The sequence below is a fragment of the Notamacropus eugenii genome, chromosome 3 (assembly GCF_028372415.1).
Source record: "Notamacropus eugenii isolate mMacEug1 chromosome 3, mMacEug1.pri_v2, whole genome shotgun sequence".
Lineage (NCBI taxonomy): Eukaryota > Metazoa > Chordata > Mammalia > Diprotodontia > Macropodidae > Notamacropus > Notamacropus eugenii.
Window position 1 is genome coordinate 391,852,733 of NC_092874.1, and position 23,116 is coordinate 391,875,848.

Sequence of the window (23,116 nt, forward strand, 5' to 3'; positions counted from 1 at the left end):
GCTCTAGTAGTAGGAAGGCTTGGGGCTGGTGTTTCCCTCTGCCTTGTTATTGTATCTAGATTTCTTTGTTACTATGATGGATTCAGCTTTCTGGGGTCTGAATAAATGTTTTGGTTTTGTCTTCTACATGGAGAGTCTGTTGTATTTCATGATTCAGAATTGTGCTGGCATATTCATGGCTGCTATAGACACTGTGAATATTGTATTGGCTCTACAGCCCATTAAAATGTAAACTTCTTTTCTTTAAGAATGAAAAGTGACTTTATTTTTTTCTCTTTTTATTTATTAATTTATTTTCGGTTTTTAACATTCACTTCCACAAGATTTTGAGTTCCAAATTTTCTCCCCATCTATCCCTTCCCCCGACCTGAGGACTGTGTAGATTCTGATTACCCCTTCCTTCAATCTACTCTCCCTTCTATCGCCACTGCACCCCTTCTGTTATCCCCTTCCCTTCTATTTTTCTTCAGGGCAAGATAGATTTCAATACCACACTGCCTGTACATCTTATTTTTCAGTCGCATGTAAAAACAGTTTTCAACATTTGTTTTTAAAACTTTGAATTCCACATTCTCTCCCTTCCTCCCTCCCCATTCACCCCCATTGAGAATGCAAGTAATTTGATATAGCTTATGCATGTGTAATCATGCAAAACACTTCCATAACCACTTCCAGTCTTGTGGTGAAAAATTAACTATATTTCCCTTTATTCTCTCTCAACCTCCATTTACTCTATTCTCTCCTTTGACCTGTCCCTCCTCAAAAGTGTTTGCTACTGATTACCCCCTGCCCTAATCTGTGCTTCCTTCTATCATTCCCCCTTCCTTAGTCCCCTCTCCACTTTCCTGTAGGTTAAGATAGATTTCCATACCCAACTGAATGTGTATGTTATTTCTTCCTTAAGCCAAATCAGATGAGAGTAAACATTCACTCATTTCCTCTCACTGCTGCCTCTCCCCCTCCATTGAAAAGGTTCTTTTCTGCCTATTTTATGTGAAATGATTTATTGCATTCTACTCCTTTTCTCCTTCTCCCAGCCGATTCCTCTCTCACCCCTTAATTTTTAGATACAATCCCTTCATATTCAACTTACCCTGTGCCCTCTGTCTCTCTCTGTCTCTCTGTCCCATGGGTTACAAATATCATCTTTCCATCCAGGAATGTAAACAATTCAATTTTAATAAGTCCCTTATGATTTCTCTTTCCTATTTACCTTTTCATGCTTCTCTTGATTATTGTATTTGAAAGTCAAATATTCTATTCAGTTCTTATCTTTTCATCAAGAATGCTTGAAAGTCCTCTATTTCGTTGAATATCCATTGTTTTCCCCCTGAAGGATTTATACTCAGTTTTTCCAGGTGGATGATTCTTGGTTTTAATCCCAGCTCCTTTGACTGCTGAAATATCATATTCCAGGCCTTACTATCCTTTAATGTAAAAGCTGCTAAATCTCGTGTTATCCTGATTGTGTTTCCACAATACTTGAATTGTGTCTTTCTGGCTGCTTGCAATATTTTCTCCTTTACCTGGGAATTCTGGAATTTGACTACAATGTTCTCAGGAGTTTTCCTTTTGGGAGCTCTTTCAAGAAGCAATCAGGAGATTCTTTCCATTTCTATTTTGCCCTCTGGTTCTAAAATATTAGGGCAGTTTTCCTTGATAATTTCTTGAAAGATGATGTCCAGGATCTTTTTCTTGATCATGGTTTTCAGGCATTCCAATTATTTTAAAATGATCTCTCCTGGATCTATTTTCTAGGTTAGTTGTTTTTCCAATGAGATATTTCACATTGTCTTCTATTCTTTTGGTTTTGTTTTATAATTTCTTGATTTCTCATGAAGTCATTAGCTTCCATTTGCTCCATTCCAATTTTTGAGGAATTATTTTCAGGAGTGAGCTTTTGGGACCCCTTTTCCATTTGTCCAATTCTGTTTTTGAAGGCAACCTTTCCCTCCTTGACTTTTTGGACCTCTTTTGCATTTGGGTTAGTATATTTTTTAAGGTGTTATTTTCTTCAGCATTTCTTTCAGTCTCCTTTAATAAGATGTTGATTTGTTTTTCATGATTTTTTTGTGTCGCTCTTATTTCTCTTCCTTATTTTTCCTCTACTTCTCTTAGTTGATTTTCAAAATCCTTTTAAAACTCTTCCATAGCCTGTGATCAATTCATATTTTTCTTGGAGGTTTTGGATGTAGAAGATTTGACTTTGTGGTATTCTTCTGGTTGTGTGTTTTGATCTTCCTTATCACCAAAGAAAGATTCCATAGTTTGATTCTTTTTCCCCCTGATGTTTGCTCATTTTCCCATCCAGTTACTTGACTTTTGAGCTCTTTGTTAAGGTAGCATTCTGCTTCCAGTGTGGAGGGCATCTCTCTCAAGCTTCACAGATTTTGTGCTGCTGTTTTCAGGAATATTTCTAGGGACCTGTAAATTTTCAGTTCTTCCAGGTGGTATGATCAAAGGAGAGATGTTTACTCCTCTCCTGACATGTACTCTTGTCTATTAGGGACCACAAGTACTCTTCTCTGCCTTGGAACTGTGAGGATAATTCCCTTTCCACCACCACCACAAGCTCTACCTTGCCAGCTTTCCTCCTCACTTCAGGACTGCCACCCAGAACTGTGACCCAGACCCAAGCATGGGCAAAGCAAGAAAAGTCTGCCTCATTGCCAGGAAAAAGATCCCTTCAATTGCTCTCTGATCAGCCTCTCTATTCCTCCACTATCTGTGGGCCAAGACCTTTAGAAGCAACCACTGCTGTTGCAGCCTCCACCACTGCCCTGAGGCTGGAGCCAGGCAGCACTCCTGTCTCATCTAGGTCTAACCATCCTTTCCTACTAACCTACTAAGTCGTTTTTGGTGTTTGGGGGCTGAGAAGTCTGAAAACTGCCACAGCTGCCCATGAGTCAGTGCCTTGAGGTTTGCTCTGAGTTTGCCCACATTAGACTGCACTCTTCTCCCAGTCCTGTGCAACAGACCTTTCCCATTGTCCTTCCAGGCTGTCTTGGGCTGGAAATTTGCTTCTCCTGTTCTAGAATTTGTTTAGAGTCATTTTTACAGGTATTTTGAGGGGTTTAGGGGAAAGCTCAAGCAAGTCATTGCTTTTACTCTGCCATCTTGGCTCTGCCCCCAAGAAGTAGAATGTAAACTTGTTAAGGTTAGAGAGAGTCTTACTTTTTGTATTTGTATCCCCAGTGCCTAGCAAAATTTCTGGCACATTGTAGGTGTTTAATAGACAGTTTGCAATTCATTCATTCATAGAAAAGTCATGAACACAGACATTTGTACCTTGTGGAGGATAAGTTAAATGAATAGAGTCTGTCCCCAAAATGAATTGACCAGTTGGGATTCTTGGGAGGATGGACTGTAGTGGGAGGAGTCACCTCTTTGTGCTGATCTATCAAAAGAGATAGCAGATCTTCTCACCTCTATTCCCTTTTTCTTCGGGAGACATTCTGAGAGCACAGAAAAAATGCATGTGTGGGGAGAGGTAGGATTGATTTTGAGCGAAATTTCCTTGTGGCAGAAACACATGCAATTTATATGCTCAGTTGCAAATGGCCCAAGATGAGGAGTTCCTGGACCTTGATTGTGAACTGCCTCTTGTCTTTTATTTCCCTTTACTGAGTACATGTCAAAGACTAGACCTGAAAGTTGAATTTCCTAGGACAAGAGATGGCAATAGCTATATGAGGGGTGGAGAACTGAGAATTTCTGTAAGTGGGTATTTAAGAGGTAGAAATATTTCAAGATGAAGAGAAAGTTCTTTACCTCAGTCTAAGAAAGGCAATATCATAACATCTCAACCACATGATACCTTGGGGGAAGGAACCACATGGCCAAGTGATGAGTTTCTGAGGTCTGTCTTTTTAGCAGCTCCAAGTTTGAGACTCCTAGTATTTCCCTGAAATACCTGATATTTGTCAGAAAAGGAGGGATTTACTTGGGTCTGTGTTTGACACGTCTGTCCTAGGAGAGAGAAGAAAATTGGCTCTTGTGATGGAAGGAGCAGCAATGAAAGACTCAAGTAAACAAAAATGGAAGAACAAGTGATCAGGACCTTGCCCTTTGCTAGTACCATGAGTTATTCACACTGTGGGTCCAAGCTAGGTCTGATTCCTTGGCATAATAGCATCAAAGTAACTTATAGATCTTTGTGGTCAGAAAGAGGGGTTCATCAGAACATTTATTGCCTTCCTAGAAAATTCAACGTATGTTTACCTTTTGGGAGAGTCCAAACCATGGAATGGTACTATGAGTGTGGAGGAATGTCAAATCATTCTTCCAAGTTGAAAGTGGGTCTGCAGGGTCTACTCTGTTGTCGACTCCAAGAATGTTTCCCTTCTAAGAGACTTCCAACTATTGGACAGTATTGAGTATGAAGGACTTTATGGCATTGTTGGAAAGTGAGAATCAACAGGTAGGTAGCAGAATTATATTGATCATTGTGGACTATTTTGAGTTTTTTCCCCTGTTTTCTGTATTTGAGGGTTTTTTTTGTTTTCTGTATTTTTTGTGGGATGAAATAGAGGGTGTGTTGTCCCCAAAATATAGATATTTCTGCCTTGAATGCTTGCATAGGATCTAAGAGAATATTTTTATACCACATTTGTGGTGAACTAGATATGTGATGTTTTTGTTCTTTGTTTTTGCATGTGAAACTGTGAATCTTTTAAATACAACTTGTTATTCCTTTTAAATACATATTAAAATTGTCATGTAAGTTTCTTTTCTCCCCTTTTATCTGTCCTCTCTCCCTTCCCTGCTCTAGATATGACTACCATTAGACACAAATATGTATGTATATGTATATATATATGTATATATATATATGATCATTATATACATACTTCTGTTTATTAGTTCTTTCTCTGGATGCAGATAATGTCTTCCTTCATATATGGTCTTTGTAGTTAATTTAGCTATTTATAATAATCAAAATGGCTTAGTCACTCAAAGTTATTCTTCAAACAATATTGCTGTTATTGTATACAAGCTGTTTTTCTGAGATTTTCCAGATTAAGCTCTGGGTGGGGCAATAGAAGCCAAGGAAACAGTGATAGCTTTTGGATGAGTCCCCAAGATTGGATTTAGTCCATGTTGAGTCCAAAGCTTCATTACACATGGAGAAAATATTCATGAGGCCTAAATATAAAACATTGTAGACACTTTTATAGAGGGATTGGCTTGACTTTAACTGTTTCAAATGTCAAGTGTCTGTATCTTTAAAGTTGAGTGTTTTATACGGTATATAATGCAGTAATGTTCATCCATTCATAAATTTGACTAAATTTTTTTAAGATGACTATGAGGGCCAAGGGATATATGGAGAACAATGTTTTTACTTTTAGATGTAAGTGTTAAGGGATATGTGTGTGTGTGTGTGTATGTGTGTGTGTGTGTGTGTGTGTGTGTGTGTGTGAGAGAGAGAGAGAGAGAGAGAGAGAGAGAGAGAGAGAGAGAGAGAGAGAGAGAGAGAGAGAGAGAGAGATATGACCTTTCTCATCTGGGATAAAAGGGAATATAATTTTTGCACCGCTTTAGAGTAGTGTGGGGATCTTTGATCTGTTCAAAACAGGATGGATTGGCAAGGATGGTATTAGGACCAGAAGAGAATTATGGGGAATAATTATTCTCATGGTTTAAGGCCAGGAGATGCAACTAGCTATTTTTGTACCTTGGACAAATTCCAAGAAGGGCATCCTCTGTCTCTGATAAGAATACCAAATCCTGGTCCTACCCTGAGACTGCCCACAGGCTATACTTAACTTCAGCTGTGTGCCCTGTTCCCATGCCCTTCTGAGTAACCCTATGGAATAATTGTGATACATTAAGCAGGTCACTTTTCCTCCTTGTAAAGGAGAAGGGTTAGACTTGAAAATTTCTAAGATTCCTTGCCAACTATAAATGGATTGAGAGCTAAATTCATTACCTCAGACAATACTTCACTCACTGCAAATGACAGAAAGAATTGACATGTATGTCAAAGTTTGCAAAGATCTTCCAAACTTGATCTCTTTACATAACATTGTGAAGGGCATACTACAGGTATTATCATTATCTCCCTTGAACATAGGAGGTGTGGAAAAGTTACATGACTTGCCCATTTTAACACCAGTGAAACTGGAGGTAAGGTTATTCATATCCTAAGGTATATTCATATCCTAACTCCAAACATTGTACTCTTTCTGACACAATTAATAATGCTAGATCTTGTGTGGCAGGGTTCTCAAATTGGGGGTCCATGAACTTATTCTTTTTTTAAGACTTTGATAACTATTTCAACATAATTTGTTTCCCCTTCAAAGCTATGTATTTTGTTTTAGGTACTTAAAAACATTCAGAGACCTTTACCAGGCTGCTGTTGAGCATTTTCAATCATGTCTGACTCTTCATGACCCTATTTGTTTTGCTTTTTGGCAAAGATACTGGAGTGGTTTGTCCTTTATTTCTTCAACTCATTTTACAGATAAGGAAACTGAGGCAAATAAGGTTAAGTGACTTGCCCAGGTTCACACAGCTAATAATTGTCTGAGGCTTCAGGATAAGTGTTTTATACACTGTGTTACCTACCAAACTGCCAGAGTACATGACATTAGAAGGGTTAACAACCCTTGTTGTATCAAGAGAGTTTGATCACAAATAAATTCCATTTCTCCTGGGGCAAGAGACAAGGCCAACCATCCAAATTCAAGTACCTCAAAGATATTTCTCTACATGTATAGGAGGACAAAAGTAACGGAGAGGAAAAAAAGCATTTTGTCAGGGCTTGACTACAGGGCATTTCCTTTGGAGTAAGAAGCCTGGTAGAATATTTTTGTATCTATATGACTCTATTTTTAGAGGTAAGCAGCATGATGTAAAATAGGCAATCATGACCTGGGGTCCATAACTTTTTATTTTAGTATTCTATTTCAACATAATTGGTTTCCTTTAAAATCCTATGTGCTTCATTTTATGAATTTAGCAGCATTCTTCTGAGAAGGGGTTCATAAGCTTTGCTAGATTGCCCAAGGGGTCCAGGACACAAAAAAATATATAAGAACCCTTGATGTTCTTAAAGGACAAGAAATCTAAAGCAAAAACTAAAGCTGACAGCTCATACAATTTAATTATTTTTCTTTTTATCAGTTAAAAATTTTTTTTAATGTGTGTACTTTATTTCTGCTCTGTTGGAATAGTGAATGAAGGGCTGATTGCAAAGTTAAGAAGACCTAGGTACAAGCCTCACTCTGATTCCTCCTGCCTGAGTGAACAAGAGTCATTTAATTTCTCAGTGCCTGGGCAACTCTTTTAGGATATGAGCTATGGAGGTGCCAAGTGACATTGGTAGAGGAAATTTCACACGGAAGGAAACCTATACCAATGAAACCATAGGTTTGGTAAAAAAGAAAAACTGACTTTGGAAAATGAGATATTTTTAATTGTTAAGCTTTTTCTTATACCCTGTTGTGGTATAGCTGTGACTCTCAGTTCTTGGTGGATTTTCCAGCAGAAGATAAGCTCTCTCAGGATTTACCAACATGGAAAAGCATCCAAACATGAGCCCAGGAATGGATTTGATGCTTCTTACTTGAGGACCCGACTTGCTAAATTCAAAGAAGCTCAATCCCCAGGTGGGTCTCAGACTGTTGAACTTTTCAGCTAAAGCCACCTTTGAACATCACCTGCTAAATTTCCAAAATGTTGCTGTGTACCTTGGAAGAGGATGTGCCCATACCAAGGAAATAGTGAATCTTTGAAATATAAAAGGATAAACACTGCAAGGCTTGAATTAGGCTTCAGTGCAGATTTAAAACAAACAAAGAACCCTAAATGATTTTAATCTTCAAAAAGTTCCTAGTGTATCTGGTACTTTGCAACTCTGCTGTTATAAAGTTAATTCAATGAAGTTCATTTGTTCAGAAATGAGGTTCATTTGTCAAGAAAACATCATGGCTGTGAAATCAGAGCCCATGAGGAATGTAATAGGAAACACTGCCAAGACCTATTTTCTGTGTTCTGAGCTTTTTTGTCCACTTCGAGCTGATATTTTTACGTTTTCCCCTGAATGCCTCAGTTGTGAGGGGCTTTGCTTGGTATCGGCAGAACTGCACCTGGAGCTTGATGAATGGAACTCTGCTCTGAGGCATGGGCATTTAGAAGGTCAGAAAGCATTTGAGCCCCTGTCTAAAGTATTAAAAAATGGATCTCAGGAACTAGGTGGCAAGAGGGGTTAATGAAACTGGGAAGCTACCAAAGTCTTGTTCCAGGTGGGCTCCTCCCAGTTTCCAGCCTGGTTTCTCATTCTCTCAGCAGGTGCACAGTGTCCTGGGGTCACCACTTGAACTGTGTTAGCTTACACTGGAATTTGTGCTCCCTTCCTCCAATACACATTGGTGAACTCAGGTCTCAGGTTTTTGTCTCCATGGGGCTCTATATGTTAGTTTCAGCTCAAATGAAATTGTCTTAAAAAGTGGATTCAAGGTCACATTTCATGTTGCTTGCCCTGGGCACCAATATTGCTAGTTACAGCTCTAGGTATCTGACAGATTCACCTTCCTAAATAGATCCTAATGGTTCTAAAGTGTTTCTTCACATTTCCCAGGAGGAAATTTACTCCTTTTTCACTAATGGAATCAGGTCTCCTGATCCCTTATTTTTGTAGTTAAGTTTTACAGGAATTCTCATCTTGTTGCCTTGGCTTTTAGTTAAATGACAGGCTGTTTTCCAAGTCTAATTCACTGAGTTAGCTCTGGTCCTAGCATTATGCCCCTGCCTCTCACCCACTTATGTTCCTGGCAGAAAGTGTCTAACTGGGCCTGGCATCTGAAAACAATTTAGAGGAAAGAGCTGAAGGCCAGAGGCTGTTTGGTGCTTCTGCTCCTTGCTTGTGAAATTCATTCACAGGTTTTGCATATTGTCATTTTTATGTTTTGTTTATGGATGAGGACTTAGCATCACTGCTGATCTGGATTCTCTTTTTCTCTGTCTTATTTTTTTGTCTCTCTCTACTTTTGTCTATCTCCTCTCTGTCTCTTTATTTCTCTGTCTCTATCTTTGTCCCTGTTTTTCTGCTTCTGTCTCTGTCTTTTTCTGTCTCTTCAATATTTTCTCTAGAAGACCTTTCTAGTATGCCAGATGTCCTATAAGTTAGGATGTGCTAAACATCCATGTACCTTCTCTCAAATACTAATTGTGTTACAATTTGGGGGCAGAACAGAAGGCTTGAATAGTTGCATCTAAGAGGGGGACCAAGATCAGATCTAAAATGTTTCAATGTAATTAAAGAGATATTCAGGAAACTGGGAATTGCCTCAGTTATTAAAAAACGGAGGGTGTTTATGAAAACTTAGATGGATAAATAGTTAATAAGTAGATGATAGATAGAAAGGAAGATAAAATACTGAAGTGCTTACTATGGCCAGCATTTCACCAAGTACAGGGAATGTCACCAAATACAAGGAAGCAACAACATTTATTAAACATTCTCTGCTAACCTTGTGCTAAATGCTGGAGCCACCAATATAAGCTAGCAAAGTATACTTGCTGATCTTAAATCCTAATGGGGAAGACAATATAGAAGTGGTGGTAGAAAGCAGAGGGGGAGGGTACAGACGATGGGACACAATATGAGTGGTATGAGGTCTGGACCCTTGCAAAATAAGGCAAAAAACTCACTATTGGACTTGAGGGACCCAGGGTCTATGTTTCCAGTGGGAGCGGAGGTGGTTACAGAATAGGACCATGGGCAAGAGATGTTAGAGAAGTGGTGCGGAAGCAGGGATGCCATCAAAATAAATGGAGGCAAACTAAGGCAGACCAAAGGTAAGTGATTTGTTGAGCTTCAGTCAGCTAGGCAGTGTCTGAAGTAGGTTTCAAACTCACATCTTCCTGACTCCAAAGGCAGTGATCGCATAGTTGTTTCCAGGAAAGAACTAATGTAGAGTGAAATGAGCACAATTAGGATAATTTATACAATAACAGAGAGAAAGCTTTCAATATTTTAAAACTGATCAATGATATGATAAAACCACTGAAATCGAAAATAATGAAGATGAAACCTTACCTCAATCAAGCAATCAAACAACATTTATTAAGCACCTACTGTGTGCCAGGCACTGTGCTAAGTTCTTCTGCCAGAGATGAGTAACTTCATATATAGAAAGTTTCTTATTGTACAGAACACGACCAAGGTGTAAATTTATTTTGCTGGACTTTGTAGGTATCTATAAAGGTTTAAAAAACAAGTTTTCTTTTTAACAACAAAAAAAATTATTATTTATTTATTTTTAGCATTTTTTTGTATTTTAAATTTTGAGTTTCAAATTTTCTTCCTCCCATCCTTCCCATACCTACTGAGAAGGTAAGGATTATGATATCAATTTTACATGTGAAATAATGCATCATATTTCTATATTAAAAATATATAAATAAAGAAAATGAGAAAATTATACTTTAATTTGCACTCAGAATTCCTCATTTTTCTTTCTGGAGGTGTTTAGCAGTTTTTCCATCGTAAGTCCTTTGGAACTCTCTTAGATCAATGTAATGATCAGAGTAGCCAAGTCTTTCACACTTGGTCATTATTACTGCACTGCTGTCACTGTACACAATGATCCTCTGCTTCTTCTCTCTTCACTTTTCCTCAGTTCATAGAGGTCTTGCTATGTTTTTTTCTGAAATCACCTTCTTGTCATTTTTTTTTTTTTTTTGCTATTTTTAAAATTTTTTTTATTTAACTTTTAACATTCATTTTCACAAAATTTTGGGTTCCAAATTTTCTCCCCATTTCTCCCCCCCCCCAAAATGCCAAGCATTCTAATTGCCCCTATCACCTATCTGCCCTCTCTTCTATTATCCCTCCCTTCCCTTGACCCCATCTTCTCTTTTGTCCTGTAGGGCCAGATAACTTTCTATACCTCATTATCTGTATTTCTTATTTCCTAGTAGTAAGAACAGTACTCGACAGTTGTTCCTAAAACTTTGACTTCCAGCTTCTCTTCATCCCTCCCTCCCCACCCGTTCCTTTTGGGAAGCAAGCAATTCAATATAGGCCATATCTGTGTAGTTTTGCAAATGACTTCCATAATAGTCGTGTTGTGTAAGACTAACTATATTTCCCTCCATCCTACCCTGCCTCCCATTGCTTCTGTTCTCTCTTTGGGTCCTGTCTCTCCCCAAGAGTGTTGACCTCAAATTGCTCCCTCCTCCCACTGCCCTCCCCTTCATCATCCCCCCTACCCCTCCTATCCCCTTCTCTCTCACTTTCCTGTGTTGTAAGGTAGGTTTTCACTTCTTATCATTTCTTACAGCATGATAGTATTCCATCATTGTTATATACTACAATTTGTTCAGTCATTTCCTAATGGATGGGCATCTTCTCAATTTTCAATTCTTTGCCACTCCAAAAAGAGCTGCTATAAATTTTGTTGTACATATAGGTCCTTTTCTTTTTTCTTTGATATCTTTGAGATATAGACCTAGTAAATGATATTGCTTGGTCAAAGGGTATGCATAGCTTTATAGCTCTTTGGACATAGTTCCAAGTTGGTCTCCAAAATGGATGGACCAGTTTACAACTGTACCAACAGTGGATTAGCATACTTATTTTACCCCATTCCCTCCACTATTTGTCATGTCTGATAAATATGAGGGGGTACCTCAGAGTTGTTTTAATTTGCATTTCTTTAATTAATAGTCATTTAGAGCATTTAAAAAATATGACTATAGATAGCTTTGATTTCTTTATCTGAAAACTTCCTGTCCATATCCTTTGAACATTTATCAATTGGAAAATGACTGATTTTTATAAATTTGACTCAGTTCTCTATACATTTGAGAAATAAAGTCTTTATCAGAGAAACTTGCTGTATATTTTTTATATTACCTTATTGCCTATGGTATTTTTTTTAGCATAATAATTTAATAGCAAAAAGTAGTCATTTTCCTGATTATCTCTTTTAATAAAGTCTATTTTGCTTTTGCATTGTCAGAGATCATGAATGCTCTTCTTCCTTTATTTTCTTTTTACTTCAGCTAAAACATTAAATTCGGCTTCAGCCCTTCATTTTAACTCTGTGTGTATCTCTTTATTTCAAGTGTGCCTCTTGTAAACAGAGTATTGTTAGATTTTGGTTTCTAATCCATTCTACTATCAGCTTCTGTTTTATGGGTAATCTCATTCCATTCACATTCACATTTATGATTACTAATTGTGTATTTCCTTCCATTCCATTTTCTTCCATTTATTTTTCTCTGTCTGTTTTTTATCCTGTCACTCCTCAAAAATGGATTTTGCTTCTGACCACTGCCTTTCTTGATCTACCCCTCCTTTTATCATTCTCTCCCCTTTCTCTTATTTCCTTGCTCTCCTTTTTACCTATTGGGTAAGACAGATTTCTATACCCAACTGAATACGTACATATATTCTTCCCTCCTTGAAACAATTCCAATGAGAGGGAGGTTCAAGCATTGTCTGTTACCTCATCCCCATCTTCCTCTCCACTGTAAAAGCTCTTCATTGCATGCCTCTTTTATGTGAGATAATTTCCCCCATGCTCTCTGTCTTTTCCCTTTCTCGCAGTGCATCCCTCTATCTCATTCTTTTATCTATTTATTTTTGGAGATCATCCCAACAAAATTGACTCGCACCTGTGTTCTCTATGTAGACTGCTTCCAACTACCTCAATAATGATATAGTTCTTAGGAAGTACATGTGTCGACTTCCCATATAAGAATGTAAATAGTTTAATTTTATTGACTTCCTTATGATTACTCTCTCATGTTTACCTTTTTATACATATTTTGATTGTCTTGTTTGAATGTCAAAATTTCTATTCAGCTTTAATCTTTTCATCAAGAATTCTTGAAAGTCCTCTATGTTATTAAATATCCATTTTCCCCCTGAAGGATTATACTCATTTTTGCCGGGTAGATTATTCTTGGTTGTAATTGTAGTTCCATTATCTTCCAGAATATCACATTCTAAGCCTTCAGTCCCCTTAATCTGGAAGTCACTAAATCTTTTGTGATTTTGGTGACTTTGGTGCCATAACATTTGAATTTTTTTTTTCTATTTCGGCAATTTGACTAAAATATTCTTGGGAGTTTTCATTTTATGATCTCTTTCAGGTGGTGATCAGTGGATTATGTCAATATCTATGTCATCTTCTGGATCTAAGATATTTTTTTTATTAGTTTATTTAACTTTTAACATTCATTTTCACAAAATTTTGTGTTCCACATTTTCTCCCCTTTTGTCCCCTCCCCCCACCCTAAAACACTGAGCGTTCTAATTGCCACTGTCTGCCAATCTGCCCTCCCTCCCTCCCCACCCCTTCCCTTTGGAAGGCAAGCAATTCAATATAGGCCAGATCTGTGTAGTTTTGCAAATGACTTCCGTAATAGTAGTGTTGTGTAAGAACTAATTATAATTCCCTCCATCCTGTCCTGTCCCCCATTACTTCTATTCTCTCTTTTGATCCTGACCCTCCCCATGAGTGTTGACCTCAAATTGCTCCCTTCTCCCCGTGCCCTCCCTTCCATCATCCCCTCCACCCTGCTTATCCCCTTATCCCCCTCTTTCCTGTATTGTAAGATAGGTTTTCATAGCAAAATGACTGTGCATTTTATTCCTTCCTTTAGTGGAATGTGATGAGAGTAAACTTCATGTTTTTCTCTCACTTCCCCTCTTTTTCCCTTCACTAAAAAGTCTTTTGCTTGCCTCTTTTATGAGAGATAATTTGCCCCATTCCATTTCTCCCTTTCTCCTCCCAATATATTTCTCTCTCACTGCTTGATTTCATTTTTTTTTAAGATATGATCCCCTCCTCTTCAGTTCACTCTGTGCACTCTGTCTCTATGTGTGTGTGCATGTGCGTGTGCATGTGTGTGTGTTATCCCACCCTGTACCCAGATGCTGAATAGTTTCAAGAGTTACAAATATTGTCTTTCCATGTAGGAATGTAAACAGTTCAACTTTACTAAGTCCCTTATGACTTCTCTTTGCTATTTACTTTTTCATGCTTCTCTTCATTCTTGTGTTTGAAAGTCAAATTTTCTTTTCAGCTCTGCTCTTTTCATCAAGAATGCTTGAAAGTCCAGGGCTGCTTTCATTGAAAGACCAATTTTTCCCCTGAAGTATTATATTCAGTTTTGCTGGGTAGGTGATTCTTGGTTTTAGTCCTAGTTCCTTTGACTTCTGGAATATCCTATTCCATGCCCTTCGATCCCTTAATGTGGAAGCTGCTAGATCTTGTGTTATCCTGATTGTATTTCCACAATACTTGAATTGTTTCTTTCTAGCTGCTTGCAATATTTTCTCCTTGACCTGGGAACTCTGGAATTTGGCCACAATGCTCCTAGGAGTTTCTCTTTTTGGATCTCTTTCAGGCAGTGATCTGTGGATTCCTTGAATACTTATTTTGCCCTCTGGTTCTAGAATCTCAGGGCAGTTTTCCTTGATAATTTCATGAAAGATGATGTCTAGACTCTTTTTTTGATCCTGGCTTTCAGGTAGGCCCATAATTTTAAAATTGTCTCTCCTGGATCTATTCTCCAGGTCAGTTGTTTTTCCAATGAGATATTTCACATTATCTTCCATTTTTTCATTCTTTTGGTTTTATTTTGTGATTTCTTGGTTTCTCATAAAGTCATTAGCCTCCATCTGTTCCATTCTAATTTTGAAAGAATTATTTTCTTCAGTAGCTTTTGAATGTCCTTTTCCATCTGGCTAATTCTGATTTTGAAAGCATTCTTCTTCTCATTGGCTTCTTGAACCTCTTTTGCCAATTGAGTTAGCCTATTTTTCAAGGTGTTATTTTCTTCAGCATTTTTTGGGTCTCCTTTAGCAGGGAGCTGATCTGCTGTTCATGCTTTGACTGCATGTCTCTCATTTCTCTTCCCAGCTTTTCTTCCACCTCTCTAACTTGATTTTCTATGAGCCCTTCTATGGCCTGAGCCCATTGAGTGGGCTGGGATACAGAGGCCTTGACTTCTGTGTCTTTGCCTGATGGTAAGCATTGTTCTTCCTCATCAGAAAGGAAGGGAGGAAATGCCTGTTCACCAAGAAGGTAACCTTCTATAGTCTTATTTCTTTTCCCTTTTCTGGGCATTTTCCCAGCCAGTGATTTGACTTCTGAATATTCTCTTCACACCCACTTCGCCTCCTGATCCTCCCAGCCAGCGCTTGGGGTTTGAGATTCAAATGCTGCTTCCAGCCTCAGGGCTTTGGGCGGGGGCAGGGCGTGTGTGATTAAGGTCAGGTGCTCAGGTCGGGGCAGGGCCGCCTCACAGGCTCAGTTCCCTCAGGGGGTTTATGCAGAGACTTTCAACAATGGATCAGGGCTCCTGCCTGCTTGGGGGCCCTGGTCTGCTCCCGTCTCCGCTGTTGCCTCCCGAGGGGGCCTGAGTTATGGGGGCACCCCACTCCCCTCTCGACCCGCCAAAGAGACCCTCTCAATGACCCCTGTCACCTGTGGGTGGAGGGACCCGGGTGGCCGCTGGAGATTCCGTCCCTGAAGCCCGCTCGGATCTTTTCCTCTCGGTGCCGTGGCCGAGGCAGGGCTGTATTCAGCTCCCAGTCCCGGCCCCCAGTCTGTGGCATGAAGGACCTTTTGCAAGAGGTTTGCAGGTCTCTCTGGAACAGAAATCTCCCTCGCTCCAACGTTCTGTGGCCTCTGGGTGCAGAATTCACCGTGAGTTACTTCTTTGTAGATGTTCTATGGGTTGTGGTTTCGGAGCTATGTGTATGTGTGTCTTTCTACTCCACCATCTTGGCTCCGCCCCTCTGGATCTAAGATATAAGGGCAATTTTCTTTGGTAATTTCTTGAAATACGATCTCTACATCTTTTTTTTTTTTTTTGATCATATTTCAGGTAACCCAATAATTCTTAAATTATCTCTCCTAGATCTGTTTTCCAGCCCAGTTGTTTTTCTGATGAAATATTTCACATTTCTATTTTTTTTACTTTGTTTTATTGTTTCTTGAATTCTCATAGAGTAATTAGCTTCCACTTACGTAAATCTATTATTTCTTCAGTGGACTTTTGTGTATCTTTTTTTTTATTTGACCAATTATGCTTTTTTCTTTTTGTTCTTTTTTTCAATGAATTTTTATGTCTCTTTTTCCATTAGGATGTAACAATTAAAACATTTCCAAGAGACATAGTTTCTGGTTAATTTAATCAATGTATTAATAAGGCCAGAGCATTATTAATAAAAGGATGATCATTTGGCCATGTCACTTAGATCCAAGACCACTCGTGGTGGTAAGTTCATAGTTTATATGTCCTTCAAAGAGTAGGTATTCCTTAGGGGTACCAATTAATTCTGATTGGTTAACACGATGGAAGATGGGCTATATTAAAATGAGGGTCTTGAGGTACATGACTTAGGTCATGCTAATCTTGGCCAAAGAGACATCAATTTCCATATCGTCTTTCTTCACAAAAGGGAGAATCAACATTTTTCCAGAACTGTCTGAATAAACACAATGAGCATGAATAGGTCCATTAGCTCAGTGGGCTAATTAGAACTAATTAGAATTTCTTTTACTGTTTGATCAGATCTTGATCTGGGTAAATCTTTAAGAGGTGTTTCCCACACTGGTTGGTTTCTGGATGAGGAAGTAAAAAAGGGGAAAAATCTTGCTCTTAATACAATAACTTGTTATTAAACACAAGAGAGAAATATTAATTTCTCACAAGGCCAATTCTGGTTTTTGAGGTGTATTTTCTTCAGTATTTTTGTCCTCTTTTACCAAGCTGTTAATTCTCTTTTCATAATTTTCTTGCATCACTCTCATTTCTTCTTCCAACTTTTCCTCTATTGTGCTTATCTCTTTCTTTAACTCTTTTAGGAATTCTTATTGGGTTTGTGTACAATTAGCAGTTTTTCCTTTGAGGCTCTATTTGTAGGTGTTTTCACTTTGTTGTCTTCTTCTGAGTTTGGATCCTGGTCTTCCCTACCATTGTAGTAACTTTTTATGGTCAAGTTCTTTTTTTGTTGTTTGCTCATTTTTCTAGACTATTATCTGGACTTTGAACTTTATGTTAAAGTTGGACTTTGCTCACCTGGAACTGGGGAGGCACCATCACAATATTTATTCTTTATTGTGGTGCCATTTTCAGAGCTAATTTTGGGGGTCTACAAGTTTTTGATGTTTCCAACATAGTGTGTTCTGGGGACAGATGTGGTCACTGCTCTCCTGATCTCCACTTTGGTCTTTACTCAGGAAGGGCCTCTGCTCCCTTGTGACTGACCCTAAGTATTCCTCTCTATCCATCAGTGCCAGTTGTCCCCAGAGGCAGTAAAGGGTCCCATGTAAATGTCAGTTGTCAGACTCCCTAACCGTCTCTGGTCTGAGAGCTCCCAAAGCTGCTACTGTTGCTACATGTACTCCACATAGACTCTGCCCTTGCATCACAGACCAATCCTGCTGATGTCTTAAGTTTTCTTATGCTAGAAAATGTCTCCTTGTGATGTTTTTGTTGCTCTACCACTCCAAAATTTGACTTGAGTTGTTACTTTTAAGTTGTTTAAAGAGGAATGTTTAGAGAGTTTATCAGGGTTGTTGACTCTAATCCACCATCTTGACTGTGCCTCCTAAATTAAAAAAAAAATCTTTTTAGTTATGGAAAGTTTGGGGGGGCAGTGATAGATTAATAAAGGAAAGATCACTTAAAATCATGGATGTTTGAAGTATTGTGTATTATCGAATATCTTAAAAAAGTCTTATGTCTGGCCATTTAATTATCACATTACCAACCAGAAAATAAAGTTGGTGGTGGTGAAGAGGAGAAATCAGATTGCTAGCCTTAAAGCACTAAATAAAATGTTACAATTAAAAAAAATCCATTCTACTTCCACTCTCTCTGCTCTTTCTGCTATGTACCAGTTCACAAAAGTCTTCTTATGTTTCTTGGAATTTTTCATGTCCCTGTTTTAAGATGTATTAATATTTCATTCTCTTCATTTTTGGCACCTCAGTTCATCCAGTCATTCCCCTCTTCTGTGGGCATCTGCTTGATTTCCATTTTTTTCCTACCACAAAATGTATTTCTACCACTGTTGGACCCTTTTCCAAAGACAGCTGAATAAGAGACCCCCACCTTAACTCCGGAGCTTGTGTCCAAGCAGATACTACAGATCTCCGTTCATGTAAGCCTGCTGTCATGGGGCAATCATAACAGAGATATCTGACAGGAAAATAAAGAAATGCTTACCTGGGGCTCCTTTCTAAAGTACGCAACAGAAACGCAAACAGATTTTGGAAGCGGCTGCCCAATTTGGAATCCAAGAGTTGGTAGGAAAGCAAATGTACATAGTCTAAGTGACTCAGTCCATTTGATTGGCTGCACTTGGCAAATGCCCCCTCTTGGTGAAGCCCTGGTGTAGCCTCTCACTAAATCCGAGTTTGAATTTTACATAAAGGCCTCCATGAACAAAACTTTCCTTTAGTCCTCTCTATCACCTCAGGCTGTAAAACTAGGAGCCTGTTTGTCTCACACACTGCTCTCAACATTCATGCCAGAGGCATTAAGTGGAGGTCCCTATGACATTCATCTTGTTCCTGGAAGTGTCACAGAGGGGAAAAAAATCTCAGATGCTTGATGGCTGGTAATCTTAGCCTCATCACCTGAGGGTGGTGAGGGACAGTATTAATCAGAATGGAAGAGACAGAAATGCTCTCACTGTTCTAATCCATCCTCCACACTGCTGGCGGATGAATTTTGCTAAAGCACAACTCTGATCCCACTCTGCCAATGTACAAATATTGTCACTGGCTCCTTGTTATCTGTGCAATACAGTCTAGACAATACACCTGGCATTCAAGGCCTGCTCCCCCATCTTCCAGTTTGGTCCTTATTCCTCTAGATACAGTCAGTTTTGGTTTTTCCCAAACATTGCATACTTTCTCATTTATATGCCTTTTTAAAATCCTGCCCCACCCTAGCACTGCCCCTTCACCTGTCTCTGTTTTTGCCAAATCCTACCAGTCCTTCAAGTCCATATCAAATACCCTAATTCTTTCTGCCCCAAGTCTTCCCTGATTCCCTCTTTCTTTTTCAACCAGAAGTGCCCTTTCTCTCCTCATAACTCTCATATTATCTTGTTCTTTTTAATGTTTTCTTTAAAACTTAACATTGAATTTGAATACAAACACTAATGCTTTATTAACTATTTAGGCAGCTAAATGGTACAATGGATGGAAGACTGAGCCCGGAGTCAGGAATACCTAAATTCTAATTTGACCTTGGAGACTCACTAGCTGTGTGATCCTGGACAAGTCACTTAACCTCTGTATACCTCAGTTTCCTCAACTGTAAAATGGGGATTAAAAATAGCAATTTCCTTCCAGAATTTTTATGAAGATCAAATGTGATAATATTTGTAATGGACTTAGCACCATACCTGACACATAATAGATGAATAATTAATGCTTATTCCCTTCCCTAATGAAAAGAATTAATACTAATAAAATTATTATCCTTATTTACATTGTAATTAATTAAATTTTAGTGTCATGACATTATTTTAGCTACTCCTAAGTCCATTCTTTGTCCAATCATAATTACTCTGTTTCATTTCCCTCACTTCATTGTGGTGTGACTACATTTTTCTAGTTTTGCTTTTTAAAAATTTATAGTATTTCATAAAAGTCTTTCCAGATTTCTTTGTATAGCTCTTTCTTGTTAGTCTTAATTACAGTATTGTATTGCATAACATTAGTGTATCATAGTTTATTTAGCAGTTTTCCCTTTGTCAAATACTTAGGCCATTCTCAGGACAAGAGAGGCTAGGAAAAGGGAAAAAAAGGAGAGGGAAAAGTAGAAAACTAGAGAGAAGGAATGAGAGGATAAGAGAAGTGAGTAGGGAAAAAGAAGAGAGAGAAAAGAGAGGGAAGTGAGAGGAGAGGAAAACAAAAGATGAGAGATGATGGGGAAAAAGAAGAAAAAGGGAGGGAAAGGGAAAGAAGGGGAGAAAGGGCAAAAAGGAAGGGAAGAAGAGGGGAAAGAAGGGAAGGGGAAGGGAGAAGAGAAGCAAAAAAATGAATGAAAGAATGAAGAACTATTTATAAAGTACAAAGCGTTGGGGGTGCAAATAAAAGAGCCAGAAGACCCTGTTTCAAAGATCTCACATTATAGTAGAGGAGAACAACACATACAGGAGGGCTCAGCTAAAGGGTAGGCAGAAAGACCTGGTGATCTGGGTGCCAGGTAATTCAGTTTGTCCAGAGTGTAAAGGAGACATAAGGTTGATATACAAACACATTTTCTTTAGTATGATTTTAATGTATAAAACCATATTCGTTTCTTATTAAGGCTGAGCTTTTTGACAGAGAGTGCCAAGACCTTTGTACTTGGGTGTTTGTTTAAAAGAAGGGGAAGAGGTAAGGAGGGAGGGATGGGAAGACTGAGACAGACAGGCAGAAATAGGCAGAAAGAGAGACACAGAAGCAGAGATAAACAGATAGAGACAGAAAGGGTCTTGGAGAGGGGGCCACTCTCACAAGAGAAGGATTCATACTTAGTGCTCTAAATGATTCTGGGGATTGACATCTATCTTTATGGCAGTTTCCTCATTTTAAGGTTTCGATATTGATTTCCTTCCTCTTAGTAAAACTTTATTTTGTAATATTATATAATAAATTGTTGTATAGTTGAAGATTTTCTAGGTCTGAGTTATGAGAATAAGACAATCACTTGGAAACTCTTGGTGTCTCATGAGAATCTCTCACACAAGAATTCTGAGAACATTGTATATAGTAACAATATTGTTTTAAGAATGACTTTGAGTGACTAAGTCACTTTGACTATCATAAGTACACAAATTAGCTACAAAGGAAATAAGGAAGATGCTATCTGCATCCAGAGAAAGAACTGATAAATAGAAGTGTGTATATCATGTATGGTTTTACACATATATTTATTTGAGTCTAATGGTAGCCATCTCAGGGGGAAGGAGGAAAGAAAAAAGGGTAAAAAAAGAGTTACATGATAACTTTATTATATGTTTAAAAAGAATAGCAAGTTGTACATAACAGATTTACATTTCATGTACAATCATCTTGTTTTTCTATTCTACTGTGTTAGAGAAATGCTTATATTATTTCTTAAGTTCAGAGTAAAATAAATAATTTTTAAAAAAATTATACCTACTCTTTCATTTGTTTAACAGCTTGAATCCCAACCAAATGAGAAAGAGGTTAGATATGGAAAGGGGGAACTGGTCAGTATGATCTTTTTTTGCTGTTTTGTTTTCTTCTCAGAACTGAAAGTTAACAGGTCCAAAACACTTGGTTTACTGAGGACCAAATGAGAGCTGAACCATGATGCTCCTGGGGTATATTAGGAGAAGAGAGTATTTTAAACACCCTGCAGGTTTTGATTTCTACTTCACAGTCTCTCAGGCCTTACCTTCAGGAGGTGATGATAGATTTCAAGCTGATCGGAATTTCTCCCTGCTCAGGATAGGTTATTAACACTCCTGACAAGGAGCATTGTAGCAAGGTTTAATAAAGATCTTTTAAAGATGAACAACATTTAGCTTTAATTTCATAGGTGTTGCTAACATTCAGATAAATGGAGATGGGTGCTTTTAAAATTTTGAGCTTGGATACCTATAGATCCAAGGGTTCTAAAAAGGAGAATTTATTTTGTTTTTTGCTGTTTTCCTGAGGATATATTGAAAGCTTGGTTGGGCCTACTAAGAAACATATTACCTGGCTCTTGCTTTTGGGAATTTAACAAGTTAATTAGACTGCATTAATATCATTTCAATTCAATTCAAGAAGCATTTATTCAAGTAGTTTCTATACCTGGTTCCAGGCACCAGGTGTAGCTGCTTGAGGCACAGAAACAAACAGGAAAAAATGGTCTCTGCCCAAAAGGAATTTTTATTCCAGTGTGGGAGTGGGAGTGGGGGAACTTCTGCAGCAGACCTTTTCCAAGTCCCTCTTAAAATGCTATTGCCTTCCCCGTAAGATTACATCCAGTTTAAGCTGTGTATATCTTGTATGTACATAGTTGCTTTTATGTACGTTACGTTGTAAGCTCCTTGAGGGCAAGGTATGCTTTTGCCATTCCTTTGTCTTAGCACAGCACCTGGCAATTCAATCAATCAACTGGTCAACATCTACAACATCTTTTCAGTACTTCCTATATGCCAAGCACTGTGCTAAGGGTGGGGATAGCTGTAACAGATGCTTGTGGATGATTTACACAGATAAGTAAATACAAATGAATTTGAGGAGGGACAGAGAACTAATAAGGAAGAGGAGGAGGAAGGGCTTTGCCACAGAGAAGTATTACCTGAGTTGGGCCTTGAAGAACCTAATGGAGAGGTAAGGTAACCTTCCTTCCTTCCTGGAGATGAAATACTGAATGTTGTAAATAAGTGACTGGCTTTGCTGGAATGTAGCATTCATGAAGGGGCATGGTAGTGTCTATTTAGAAGCCAACAATGGCGTATATTAGAGAGATCATTATCTTCAGATTTTTTTGGGGGGGATGGGGATTTGAACCTGTGATATCTTCAGTGTAGAATATAGACTAGCAACTCATTTTAACTTAGTTCCAAGGGTTTATCAGGAGTAGGGAACCTGCAACCTGGAGGCCATACGTGGCCTCTGTGTCCTCAAGTGCATCCTTTTGATGTGTCCAGTCAATGTGCCACTCTTGAAGACCTAGAGGGCCAAATCTGACCTCGAGGCTGTAGATTCCCCACCCTTAGTTTAGATACTTTGTTCAAATTCATACGGAGGCAGGACTTCAACCAAGGTATTCTAGGCCTCAAGACCAGATGCTCTACATTTTTCCCATCAGGAAATTGAGGCTTAGAGGAGAGGCAGCTAGGTGAATAGAGCACAGGAATCAGGAAGACTTGAATTCAAACTCTGTCTCAAACACTTATTAGCTGGGTATACTTGGACAAGTCACTTAACTATTGTTCACTTCTATTTCTTCAGCTATAAAAAGGGGATAATACTAGCACCTACAACCCAGATTTCTTTTTTTTTGAACTTTTCTTTTTGAAAATTTAATTTCATTTATTTATTTTTAGTTTTCAATATTCATTTCCACAAGATTTTGTGTTCCAAATTTTCTCCCTATCTTTCCCCTCCTTACACTC